At 46.1% G+C, this 14,084-nt stretch overlaps 1 long non-coding RNA gene across 1 annotated transcript; it reads left to right on the top strand.

Moving 5' to 3' along the window:
* The first annotated feature begins 7,678 nt into the window (after positions 1 to 7,678).
* On the top strand, positions 7,679 to 9,303 carry LOC125330296. The gene is made up of 2 exons (XR_007205449.1): positions 7,679 to 8,358; positions 8,719 to 9,303. It is a non-coding gene; the product is annotated as an uncharacterized LOC125330296 (long non-coding RNA).
* Positions 9,304 to 14,084: the final 4,781 nt, after the last annotated feature.

Below are 14,084 nucleotides of genomic sequence, written 5' to 3'. Positions count from 1 at the left end.
CAGTCTCAGTGTTTTCAAAAAGAGACCAAAGGATGGCACTTTGTGCCCTGTTTTGGTGTTTCCCTCACACCTGGCACTGTTGTATGCCCAAAAGGAATATCAGCATTTACCACGTCAGCATCATCACTGTTCGAAGCCTGAGGGCTTGAGCATCTGGCAAGCAAAAGGCAACCACAAAGGGATGCTCAGCTGTTGGAACTAGCCTTAGTTTTTGACAAGTTGAGGTTTTCAGCCTTGTAGATCAAGGCGTCTGGCAAGCGTGCTGTCAGGGCGTTAACAATTTGGATTACTTTCCATTTTGTGGGTTTTTTAAATTGCTTTTGAACCTGGGCTTACTTTCAGTTTTCTCAAGCGTGCTGGGGGGGAAATACTAAGTCTTTTGCACATTGCTTGTTTAATTAAGAGTCAATTATACCTTGTTTGAGTTCCTTAGACTGCAAGTGCCAGAGCTAGCAGTGCGGTGTTCTGGTCAGCGGTGAGGATGTGAAGGTTCCCAACCTGCCCATTACGAGCTCTTAATATAATGTAATATAATATATCCTGTTTTCTATGGTTCCTTCCAACACAAGAACTGTGCAGCTTGCTTCCATGGTAACTCCCTCAGTCGTGAGGTGGGAATCCTCCAGCTTTGGAATGGCAGCCAGTACAGCTGCAGCTCCTTGCTCGACAAGCTCACGACAATCACCATTGGTACAGCAAAGCGCATCCTGGTTTTCATGCAGAAAACGATCTCTTCCTGGGAAGACCAAAGCTCTGTGGAACCCTCATGCCAAATCCATCCTTCCTGTTGGGGTGTGTGGCTGCCAGCCTGGGGGGTGAAGCAGTCCTGTGTCTGTGAGCTCTGTGCTCTCCTGTGACAGCCTCCGAGCACAGGCTGGGAGCTGGGGGAAATCCTGATGGATTTGTTCAATCTGACGTGGCCCGGGTTGCACCTGGCCTGCCCAAACTGAGCTGTTGGAGCTCCTGCTCCCGACTGCAGCTGTGCCCGAGGGACAGCGGGTTCCAGGAGTTCAGGTGCTCCCCGGCACCCCCGAGCCAGCCTCGGCTCTCCCTTCTCCCGGTGCCCCCAGCCGCGGTGCCCCTTCCCTGGCTGTGGCAGGGGACACCCCAGCCCTGGCCCTGGCCATCCCACAATGCAACCTGTCCACGTCCTGTCACACACAGGAGCTGTTTATAATCTACTGTATTACAGCAGTTAAAATATATTTTGCTATTAGGGGAGGAAAACAAATTGCCTTGGCCTGTTTTTTCTCTGAGGCTCCTGGTTTGGGGGGACAGAGGATGGGACTGGGAGTGGAGTAAGACATGCGGGGTTCCTCTCCTGGGAAAGGTGGCTGCTGTGGGGAGATGTTGGGAAGAGAGCCCTGTGGAAGAAGGGAAGCCTGAAGCTGCTTGTGCCCACAGCTGCCTCCTGTGGGGCTGCAAGTGGCTTCTCATTTTCCAAGGACAGGGAGGGGAGAGGGATGGAGACATTCATGCTGTGGCAGACCCTGGCGTAGAGGCACCAGGCAGGATCATGGGATGGTAGAGGAGAGATCTTGGCTGGGTGTGTGGGGAGAAACTTTTACACAAGCCCTTCTTTAGGTCCTGGAAAGGAGCATGAAATGTCCAAGGTAAAGACCAGGTGAGAAGGGAAGCTGGGGTTCCCTAAGCTTTGTATCAGCCACAGTATCCCCGAGAGGGGAAAGGACATCCTTGAGGTGCGGGACAGGAGCACAGGGAAGGAGGTGGTGGAACAGACCAGAGTTTTTCACCTCTCCTGATTTAATGCACCTCCAATTGGAGCAGCTGTGAAATGTATATCGTGTTGGTGACTTCTGCCTTTATTTTGGGCCTGAAAAGGGTTTGTGAGCCAAGAACTTAATGTGATGCTTTTCCAGCTGTGTACCACATGTTCCCAAGTCCTGTCTGTGTCCTTAAGCTGTAACAGCTACAGAACAAGGCCATTAATCTTCTCACTCTTTCTGGGGGGAATATCAAGTACTGCCTAAGAGGTGTGAGATGGAAAACAAAACTTCTGTCAAAAGTTTTTAGCAATATTTTTGTATTTTCTTTCCAAGCAACCATTTGTGCAGCAAGACAAGAAACTGCCTGTCAGGGTTACTCCAGATTATACCTATACCCACAAACACATATCTGAAGGCAGAGAAATGTAGTAATTGTAATTAAAACCCACAGTACAAGGACAGAGCTGATAAGGAGGTCAAAAAGTCTTCGTACCAGAAGCATTTATAAAAAATTACACATTTGGCAAGGTTGGTAGGGGAGAAAGGCTTCGGAAGAGAATTCATGGGGATGACGAGATTAATGGAAAGATATTTTTTTCGTTAGGAAGATAACACCTCCAAGAAGAAAGAGTGGCAAGATTAATAATTGGTGACAAATGCCATTAAATCTCTGGCCCAGTCAGATCTGTGAAAGAAGCAGCTGTGCTTCATGCAGTTTGTAGGTGGAAACCAAGTGCCCCTTTGGAGGGTGCAGCAAAGCACCGGAGGCTCCTGAACAGCTGCACAGAGTGTCTGCCAGGTGTCAGGGGCTTTCCACAATAAATAATAGCAAAAACCCCCTTTAACCCTCTGCAGTACAAATGTGGGTTTAATTCTGCTACTGGACCATTCATTACTGCAAATTTTCTTGGTGAAGCATTAAAAAAGCCCCACTCACCATGCCTACAATTGGAGTGCCTGTTCCTGGACCAAAAGGCAGTGGAAGGAAGCTTAGAGGAGCCTCTTGGGAAGGCTCAGTTGGTCAGGACTCGTCAGGTGGGTCTGGGCTGGAGGCTGTGGGGTTCTACATCTGACTTTCCATCCTTCCAGCTTCCCTTTAATCCCAGGATCTTTCCCTGCATTACATTTTGCCTTTCTTTATGCAACTGCTGGTGTTTTAGGGCACTCCCAACTCTGCAGGAAGCTGACTGCTAGCAGTCCACCAGAAGGAAAATGGCTTTACAGGAACACAGGGACAGAAGTTGATGTAGAGCATCCCTTGGTGTCCATGCTTTATCTCCTACAGGTAGCAGGTAACTTGTCCTAGGCTTCACCAAAGATCCAACAACCACTAAACACAGGATTAGCTTCCTGTGGTTTAGATCCTGCTTCAGGGTAAGGGACCAGGAATTTTGTCACAGATTTTCTCAGCCCATATTTTATCCTCAGCTTTGCTTTCTCTTTCACCAGCGGAGTAAATGCTGCTGAAGTAGTTCTGATGTGCTGTTCTCCAGAGATCCCCGAGCTGAGGGATACCTCCAGGCTGCTTGACCACACCAGGCCTGTTTCGTTCTTCCTGGAGAGTAGTTTTGTTCCAGAGGAGGTTTCCAAAGCCTGACCTGTGCCAGCGCTTCTCTCCACAGCCTGGGGTACCTACAGTCCCCACAAACCACCAGAGCCCCAGGGGGCTTTGGGGGAGCATTTCCAGTTCCTGTCTTTTTCTGTGGAGAATAGTCTTCTCTAGGGCATGTGTTTCTTCCCTGGGCAAAAGGTTTGCTGACCTCCTAAGATAAATTTATCCTATATGGCATCACTTTGCTAGCCACACCATTTGACACAGATCTGAAGTGCCACCTTCCAGTCCCTGCAAACGTGCTCAGAAACGCCCTGGTGCTGGTGTCAATCCCTTGCCAAGGCTGTTTTGCCCGCACTGGTTTCTTTATCCCCAAGAAATAACAACACAGAGCTTGTTTAGATGGTCACCCTGACCTCTCCCACTCCTTGACACGTTTCTTGCTCAATAGTGACAGCCACGTGTGCCTTGTCTGCAGAGCTGCCTGCAAATGCCAGATCGGCTTTGGCATTATCCTAATCGCTGGAGCAAATTCAGACACCTGACAGATCACCCTGTCAGTTTGATGGGTGCTGGAAGGCAGGCAAAGAAGGGATAAGGAGCCCGGGGCAATGGAAAGATAGAGCTGGGAACACACAGCAAGGTCTCTCCCTCGGTCTCTTATGGCAGGTGGCTGTGCTGCCTGGTCTGGCTGGAGGAATGGGCCAGCAGTCCTGTCGGAGTGAGAGCTGAGAGACTTGAGGGAAAGATGTTTTGGGAGTACTTCTGAGAACCATCCTTCCAAAGGATGCCAGGCTGGCAGGGATGCTCTGTGATCCATGATTAAGAAAAGAAGCTCTCCTGGCTTTAATAGACTTAGCAGGGAATAGCTTTACACTTCTTTGTGCATAAGCAACGCTTAGCGGTGCTCGGCAGTGAGGAATGTTTTGGTTTGGAGGCAACAGGGCATTGGCAGCAGACTGAAAAATGGTCTTTGGCCAACCACAGGCAATGCAAGCTTAATCTGCCTAAAAACCATGATCTCATCCATCTTTTTTGACCCAAGGGAGGGAGCCTTGGCTGTAAGGCTCAGGCTGAGCAGGACAGACTGGTGTGTGGTTTAGGCTGCAGTGAGGGAGTGGTGGGCTGCTGTGGGGTGGGTTGGAGAACAAGATCTTCCCCTCCATTTCAGGGTGTCTCTTATCAGTGTGTGACACTGCGACTTGTCAAGAATCTAAGGAAGCAATGACTGGCAGAAGCTCTTTTTCTGAGCACAGAAAAAGTCACACATGAGTGCTGTCACTCAGCTGTTTCTCTGGGTGTATCACTAGCTGGGAGAAGGGACATCTTTGTACATGCATCCCTGTGCTACCCTGATCCTAAAACTCATCAGCTTCCCTAGCACAATTCAGGGTTGGCTGTTTCCATCTGCTTTCAGATGTAGATTGTTTCTGTCGGGTTCTGAATCATGCAGTGGGAAAGGTAAAAGCAGTATGAAAAGCCATTATCTGAGCTTCCCTCTCCCAGCTGCCAAACCTGCGTCCTCTGTGGGATGGAACCAGGAGTATGTGCACATCATTCATGTTTTCACAAGGGCAGGTAGTGACAGGACAAGGGGGAATGGCTTCAAACTGAAAGAGAGCAGGTTCAGGTTAGATATTAGAAGGAAATTCTTCCCTCTGAGGGTGGTGGGGCACTGGCACAGGATGCCCAGAGAAGCTGTGGCTGCCCCATCCTCGAAGAGTCCTTGACTACTAACGGAGATTCTCCTCAGCTCTCATCCCTTCTTTCCCTCTGCTTTAGCTACTCTCTGATGATGAAGACCTACAAGACATCAAGAAGTTGATAAATGCAAGATTTTGGGAGGTTGAATGTATTACCGAGCAGTGTTTGCTCAGCAAACAACCCTGTGTTAGCTGAGCCCTAGGGAGCATCTAAGTCCATCACAAGTGTGAACAAAACCACTTCAGCTCAAACCTTTTGTGCTGAAGCTCAAGAGTCCACACATGAGAATTTATGATTGACCAGTGCCATAGTTCAGCCAGTGCATTAAAGTCAGCACTATCTGATCAACAGCTCTGGTGACTGATCAATTACACTAATTGGTAGAAATGCTCAGCACTGTCACCAGTAGATTTTCAATTCATTGTGTGACCTACTCACTGTGGCATCTTTATGCTCGTGGATTCCTCACAAGATCTCTTGCCTGATTTCCATCACCTTTCTGGCATTGCCAAAGGGTGGTCCAGCTTTTGGGGGCACGGCAGGCTTGTGCTCCTCTTTCAGGTGCTAAAAGCAGACCTAGAGCAGTAGGGAGGCATTGTCTCCATGGCAGCCTGCCCTGGAAGAAATAAACCAAAGGGCGTGTAAACTCTACTGGGATTCCAACGTAAGGAAAAGTGGGGGAATGGTGAGGAATGACCCATTTTGTAGCTCAGCCTTTACTTGGGGATGTCAGGAAAGTAGCAGGTAATAAAGGACATGTTGGCATAACATGTACTGGCCTTTTCCAAAGCTAAAGTATGACCCCCAGATATGTGCTGGGAATCAAGAGCATTCAAGGGGTAAACTCCAAGGAACTTGACTCGCAGTCACAGGTGAAAAGAATTTCTGTAATTTTAAGTGTGATACAGTGCAGAGAACACACAGTGCAGATATGACACAGGGAAGTCATATGTTCAGTGGGAGAGTGGGTGGTTTGTGATTATGGGGAGGATTTAGGGAAAGGAAAATAAAAGGAAAGGATGGATATTTCAAATGTAAAGTAAAACATCACTTTGAAGATCATTAACCAGATAGCACTCTCTGAGGGTAATAGTTTTTTTTACCTTATCAGTAATGCCAAGTTATCTTCATCTAGATACTGAATTATCCTGATAATAAAGTATGTAAATAAATGTTTTCTTTGTTGATATAAAATCATCATCTCCTGTGTGAGATAACAAACAATTGTTGAGTAATTTGCAACTAACCTTCTCAACCTTTGCCTCTGCAAGACCTTGACTCGTTCCTGATTTCAAAAGTTCTTCATCTCTGCTGGTTTTTTAACCATCCTATTTCCTTTATTCAGACTAAAACCAAACTGCACATATGCTACTGAGGTTTGCTGAGCTGCTTCTCATACTGCCATCTTATTCTTTCACTCAGGGTTACCCTGTCCTTTTCCCTACATTGTCTTATGCCACATGCCATATTTCAGCCTACAAAAGGAGCTGAGAAGGCTAAAGGAAAGAAATAAGTAGTTGTCCTAAGAAAGGGGAAAGCAAGATGAAGGAATGGGGCCAGAATTGGCCAGACACCAGCATAGCAAAAGGTTAATAGCAGATTGTCAGAAGCCTCCATGGTTAGCCATGGTCTGAGCACAGGCACAGCATGGACATCTGATCCAAAACTGCTTCAGACAGCAGAGTCCAGGAAAAGCAATCTTAGTTCATTTTCACAAAGACTTTGGGAACAGGGCCATGGGAAAGGTGTTCTCTTGATCCATACAAGGCTTGGATTCATTTTTGCATTGTAATGTAATGAATGGCCTTTCAGCAGAAAACACAAGGTATCCCTTCTCTTTACACTGGCTCTTTGGTAAGAAACAGTGAAAATGAGAGAGATTATAAAGAATGGGTAAGAGACAATACTGAGAACGTGGTAATTTTGTCCTGTAAGGCAAGGGCACTCAGTTACCTGAAGTATTTATTATTTTCTATGACCTAATTACCTGGTCTCAAGCAGCATGTGACAGAAATACAAAGGTTTCGATGACAAGGATGAGAGAGGGAGAGAGAACAATGACAGATGAGATTGTTTTGGAAAGCAGTTTTTCCTGTAAGAAAGTACTTCCTGTAAATTAATAAGGTTTGGCTTGAGGACTTAGCTTTATTCAGTCTTCCTTAATCACTTCTTAAAGCCTTCAGAGAGTACCTTCATCGTGAGAATAAGGTGTGTCTTTACTCTGAAATTTGCACTTGGGACTAGAGTGACCTCTCCAGTGAGCTCCATTTAGGTGTCTCTTTTGTTGGGTTTTAGTTTGATGCTTTTTCCTGGTCTTAAAATCAAGAGTCACACACGGTTAGAAGGGAAAAAGGGATTTTACCTTGGTATTAATTTTAAGGATCCTCAGGTGCACACGTCCAGGTCGAATACACCTCAATGCACACCACAATGCACACCCCACAAAAGATCTGGTATGTCATAGGTCTTACTAATTAGCATATCTATCAAAATTTCCCCAATGAGAGGCACGAGTGAGCCCCCCTCCCCAAGGAACCTTTCCCTGGATGGTTCTATCTTCATTTACAGAATGTGTTCTTGGGGTCTGGGGCACACTGATCCCTAACTATGAAGCTTCTAAGATGTTGAGTTTCCAGCTTGACAAACAAGTCCAAGAAGGTAGGCAAAAAGCACTGAGAATACAGAAGCTGTAAAAAGGTGTAACAGGACTATAAAAGAAAAGGCAAAAAAATCATCACGGCATCAAGTTAAGTTTTAAGATCAATGCAATGACACAGACAGCCTTCCCAAAGCAAGCTGCTGTTTAGTAAGGACAACGAAATACTTGTAAGGGCTAATATGGCCAACCCCCATGGAAGTGTTCCCAAGTGACTGTTCTGCCTCCTCCCATGCCCTCCTGGGACCCACCTTTTCTTGCCCCTTAAGCTGATGCTGCACAGCAGGAAAACTTAAACAATTACCATTCCAGCTGCTTCTCTTTGGCCTCCTGATTGTTTAAAACTAATGCCTGGTTGTGGAGTTCCCACTGTGCATTCTAAAAAGTTCCATCCTACAGAGGGTAAATGACTCCATTTCCCACCAGTCCGCACATCCCAACTCTGCTTCACTGTGCTTCTCCCAAACCAGAGAAGTTAAGCAGCCCTACTCCACAGCTGTGCAGTGGGGAAACCAAGCCATGCATCAAAATCATTGAAATACAAAAAAACTGCCATTGCCACCATGTGCTTAACATGCCAACTTTGCTGCAAGGTGTCATGGAGACCAGGACCTCCCCAGGATTTTCACTAAGGTTAAACACTGACTATCAAGAGCAAGCATTGTTACATCTCAGGCATATTCCCCAAGGAACAGGGAATTGCCATCAGCATGTGCCAGGTAAGTGAATGAACAAGGAATTCACTGCCTTGTCCAGGCATTTTGCACATCTGTTCATACTGTATCACCTGCATCTTTGAAGAATGTGATTATAACTGCAAAGCTGTTTTAAAAAGAATTATATTAAGCCTTTATGCAATGAGGGAGCCAAATCTGCCAAGACGTCAGGGCTTTACATCAAGCCTATTTTCTTTCAGCTTGCTTTGTATTCAGTGTTTATTAAACAGCTCATTCTTAATCCTAAGTGTAGCCTGTTCCCACATAGGCTGTTCATCCCTCTTGGCATCCCTCACAGAAACCAGCTTTATTTTTGTTGGCTGAAGGAATCATAATTAAAAATCATATTTTCTTCCCCCACAGGCACAGCTAGGTTTTTGACAGCACTGGGGAGAAGTGCTCAAGGTGTGAAAGCTGAAGTGAGGTCCTGGCATGCACGAAGCCAAGCTCCCAGCATTTCATCACAAGATTCCTGCCTGACTGGCCCAGGTGGATGCAGTGAGGAGCTGTACAGGCTCCAGCCCATTGCATGAAGCTGAGAGTGATGATAAACCACCCTTCCTGTAAGGACAGAGGAGCTAACTGGATCCGGACTGGCCTTTTCAACCTACACTTGAAAAATGTCCTTCTCTGGGGACCCTGGTGCAGGAAAGTGGCAGTGGGATAAACGTGATCAGCTGAAGTGTTAAAATGATTGGTGACTGCCTTTCATTTGCTTTGGTTTGGCAATACCTGTGGATACAGCTGGAGATTTCAATATCCTTCCTGGAACACCCCCATCTCCCTCAGAACTGCCACCTGCTTTGGAAATCTTGACATCTGAAAAAAAACCAAACAAAATGAGTGATTCATATAGAGTCATATAGATATGTGGGGGCATATTCCTCTCCATGGTGCTCCATTGTCTTTAGTAAATATCATCAAGAAATAAATCATTTGCAGAACAGATAGATAATGTGCATGTGCAAGATTCCCTGTGAATGCCAGGTTTGCCCACAACTAGAGCATTAACAAAAAAGCCTGTGTCAGGTTTCCAGCATCTGGTGTTCTTAAATATACTGGGGGGTTTTGAGCTGGGAAGCAAAAGATACCTTTGAGACAGGAGATCCTCAGGGTCTGGTGCTCTAGAGGTCACTTTGCTTCTGGATTTGGGGCTTTCTTCGGTGGTACCTAGGGATTTTTTTCAGATGATTCAGCAATAATGACGTTCTTAACAAAAAAGGAAGTGCAAGACTGCAGTTGCTATGGATAAGAGCATTCTATCAAGTATCCACTCTTTCTTTTTGTCTCCCTCTGGCCAGAGCACAGTTGTGAAGAATACTTGTTTCTCTTTCGATACTTTCTTTTCTGTTTGAGCTGTGGTTTTTGTCTGCCAGCCAAAGGAGCAGAGGAGAACTCCTCTAAAAATAGCTGCGAGGTCTCCAGTACAGTGCATGAGCACAAATTTATTGTTTCACCCTCAGCAAGCATTTCCTCTGAAATAACACTGATGTTTCCTGTTCAGAGAGCAGCTGTGCCTGCTGGCTCTGTGGTTTTACTTCCTTCTCCTAGGGTTGTAGATTCCTAGGGAGTCTTTCTCCTAGGGTTGCAGTGTGGTGTGTGATTTTTGGTTTGTTGCTGAATTCTGGACGTGAGAACGCACTGCATGGCTGATAAGCAGCATATGATCCTAAACAAGAACTGGGAGAAGGATAAATCCCTAGTAGGAAAAGATATGTTTGTAATGAATATAGAAGAAAAAATTGGTAAAAACAAACATTTCTGTCATTAGATCAGTTTGCAAATTGGATGAGGTGGGACACTGACTTACGGGAAATACACCGACTTCAGATCACTTGGCAAGACCGGTCATTTCATTCATTAGTGGTTTAGGTTTGCTCTGATGCTTTGTGCAGGTGACTGAGCTGCACAGAAAACTGGTCCTGTGGCTGGTGGATTTGCTGGGATGTGACAGCAGAACTGCTTGTCCTGTGAGTGTCTCAGTTTTACCCCCCTGGCAGATCAGTTCCCCATGGTGCATGATGGCTTTTGCTTCACCCACTGAGCTGGACTTTTGCCACAGTTCTGGTGGCTGCCTTGCCCAGAAGATCAGGTTGAGCTTCTGATTTAATTCCTTCGGTGGGAGGATGTTTGAGACCGCCTGTGACAGTGAGATGCACTTTATAGATGGTTGGCCTGGCATTAGCCTGCTTTCATGAAAAAGCAGGTTACATTCAGGTGACAAGGAAATGGATTTGGATTTATTGTCTTGGACAATTTGTTCCCATTGGTTCTGACTCAATCCCAAGGCAGAGTGATGTTGTTCATGACTGCAGTATACAGCCAGTGCTGCAGCTCTCATCCTGCCTTTTTTTTGCTGCTGATGTAATATTAAGTAATTAGCATGTTCATTAGTGTTTAGAAATATCTCTACTCAGGACTCCTGAGGTGGCTGGAGTTTAAGTCTAAATACATGCAAGAGAAAGTCAGAGACCAGCTGGCTTTGCCTAGGTTATTTGGATGGACAAATGGAGCACATCTGTAACCTGATCCTGAGGGTGCCTTAGGGGAAGTGCAACTAAAGCTTAAGTTTAAGGACGCTGTAATTCCTTCAACTCAAGAAGAGCTCAAGATTAGAAGTAAAAGAGGAAGTTGCTATTATGCAGGTGACTATAGTAGCTGCAATGTGACACTTTCCAGCAGGACCTTTCTATTTGTTACTCATAGTGTGTGATGTGACACGTGGCCCTACAGCTGCCATGAATGCCACTAGGCCAGCGGTATCTCCGACTTCTTTTCTTTTCTCCTTTTCTCCTATTTCCTTTTCTCTCTCAGCAGCAGCCAGGTGCTGGTATGAATTGTCTGACCGAGGACAGCAAAGCCTTTGCAGACATGATCAGATATGCAGGGCATGACTCCAACGTCGACCTGAAGTCTCTGAAATCAGATGTCGTTTTGGTCACAGGGGTAGGAGTCTCCACCACACCGATGGTTTTAGCCTGTTGGCAGAGCCTTGGTGCTGGGTTTTATCTGTCTACTCAGACTCAGTTATGAGACCCCATTTAACACTCGTGTCAGACCTGCACCAGTCAGTGCAAGGTGCTGGTGTTCTCTCTGATTCCTCTCTTCTTGCAACTTTCAATAATCTTAGCACAGTTACCACAGCTGCAAGTCGTCCTCCTGACCCACACATCACTGTCGTGGGACCAGGTCTGTCGTGGGACCAGGAATGGGCAATGTGTGTAGTCTGCAGAGGCTGGGAGGGTGAAAATGGTTTGGTGCTGAGCACATGGGAGGAGCTGGAGAGGATTTAGAGGTTCAGAGGGATCCCACAACACAGGGAAGCAGAAGCTTAAGTTGTTGCAGCCTCCTAAGGTCTTGTTTTGTCCATTAGCCTTCAGGACAGTGCTCTTTGATAAAGTTACTCTCCAGAAGCCATAGGGCCTGCCTTTTGCAGTCATTCCCTGGCCAGTCAGTCATCCAGAGTGAAGCCAAGAGGTACAGGAACTGTGGATGTTTAGCAAACTGTCACTGGGCAGTCCCACTCCTTACGCACACTGCATTCCTAGCATGCCTTGCCCTTCATGCTTTAGAGGTGTGCAGCTAGTTCTGAGTGACAGTGGAAGATGCAGGAGCATTTCTTTACAGACTTTGATTTGTTTTACAGAGATAAATCCATGGAAATCACAATTACCTTCCAAGGCTTAGAGCAGGAGCCTCTCAACAGTTACTTTTACCAAAAAATCACGGTTGAAAGCTGACTTATGCCTGTTGGACCCTGTGAGGAGCTGCTTCTTTCTGTTCTCTGAGCATTTTGGTGTGTGTTTTGGGGTTTTTTCGCTCCTGGTCGAGCTACAGCCATGTCCAACCTCTGTAACCCAGTGATTGCACCAGCAATCCAAGACTACGAGCCAGTGAGAGTTTCACATCTGCATCAGAAAAGGACTGCAGTCTGTTTTTGATGCCAGGATGTGTTCAGTGCCTAAACTCGCCTCTGGTTTTGCATGTTTTGCTGACACAGAGCTCTTGCCTGGGTTGGTACTGTGAACTGAGACACCAGAATCAAGCCAGGCCCACACTGCTGATGAAATCTGGCATTGTTGGTTTCATGTTCACTTAAACAAAGGTTTTCCCCTTTCCAACCAGAGGGAGGTGACCACCAACAAGTCCTCCCCTCCCTTTTCTCAGGAAGAGTTTGAAGTTCTGGCAGCACTGGAATGTCTGCAAGTGCAGCTGCTCTGAGTACTGGTCCTGTACTGGAGGCCTGAGCAGGGCAGGGTTTCATTTCAGGCAGGTGCTGGTTCTGCTCTCTGATAAGGTTCTGCTTCATCCAATATCTGATGGCTTAATTTTGTGTTTCCTTTCATTCAGAATGTCTTGGGACACTTGAGAGGTATTCATGATCGTTTTCTGCAAGACTTCTATTTCTACAGGTCCTGTTTGCACTTGCAGAGTGCTGTATGAATGCAGCTGAGCTTTTCCACGGCCTGCCAGTCCCCTGAAGCTTGGTAGGTGCAGCCATACAATATTGTGCCTCAGTGTGGGGAACACAGTGAAGGGACACCCACGTGCAGAATCACGCCGAGGTTTGTGTTTGGTAGTGACTTCTTCCATGCCTAAGCAGGCTCGGGCACTCTGAATTATGTTCCCTCATACTTGTTTTGTCTGAGAGCTTGCATTATCCAGGGAAACCCCATCTCATTAGCTCTTCTAACAGAATTGACTCTGCTCTGTTTTTATCCTCTCACAGCAAAGATCAGCATCTCACCCTTTGCTAGCAAACACTGAATTTTAAAATTAATTAAATTTGCAACGTTTCCATAGATGTGCCATGAAATCCTTTGTAGATCTTTTAACAGTGCCCTTCTCTGAAACCATAAGCATGTTTTACAGAGTCAGCCAATCCCCCCGGGCTCTTCAGCTCTCTATATCTTTCTCTTGGGTCTCCTGCCAGCAGCTCCTTAGATTTCAGGTTTTTGCATTAACTTTGCTTCTGTGTTTCAAAGAAACAGAGAGCCGTGCTCAGAATGTAGAGGAAAGATTTGAAGGTCTTGAAGAGAAGCAGGAAGAAGCTCTGCAGGGAATCAAGAGCTAGAATGTGACCTGGAGAAAAATGAGAAAGTCATCCAAGAAGCAACAGACAAGGAAAGGCAAAGTCAGGATAATCAATATTCTGAACCTTTTTCCAGATTTGGAGACTGAAGCAGTCTTTGAGGACACCTCACTCACCTGTTTAATGCAGAACCCTCCCCTACTGGACACATCCGGGGGTTTTGTCTCGACTCTGTCAGTGGTCAAGCAAAGAGGCTTTTAACGTGATTCTAGATCAGGGCAGAAAAAACTGCTGAACATGGTCTGGTTTTGAGAGAAACTAATTCTGATTTTGACATGTAACAGGGTCTGTATCTAGGAGGTCACTGTAACTGGCATCATGTTCCTTGTGAGCGAGTACTCCCTGTTACAGTCAAGAAGATCTGTTTAGGATCACTGATTTTGGATTAGAAAAGCAATTATGTTCCAGAGGCCACAGACCTTTTGTGTTTATAACACAGGATGCCCTTGCTTTCTCCAGGAGGTATTTGAACACGGATTACCTACTGTTCTTGCCCATATGGTGTGGCAGTGAGTTCCTTAGGTCATAAGCTTATTGGGTACGAAAGACTCTCCTTGTGCTCTTTCCCAACTAGATCCACAAGATTTAAATGTGGAGAAGGAAAAAGAATAGGAATTAAAATTTCTTCCCAGCATAT

The sequence above is a fragment of the Corvus hawaiiensis genome, chromosome 9, assembly GCF_020740725.1.
Source record: "Corvus hawaiiensis isolate bCorHaw1 chromosome 9, bCorHaw1.pri.cur, whole genome shotgun sequence".
Lineage (NCBI taxonomy): Eukaryota > Metazoa > Chordata > Aves > Passeriformes > Corvidae > Corvus > Corvus hawaiiensis.
This window is presented reverse-complemented; position numbering and strand designations above follow the sequence as displayed.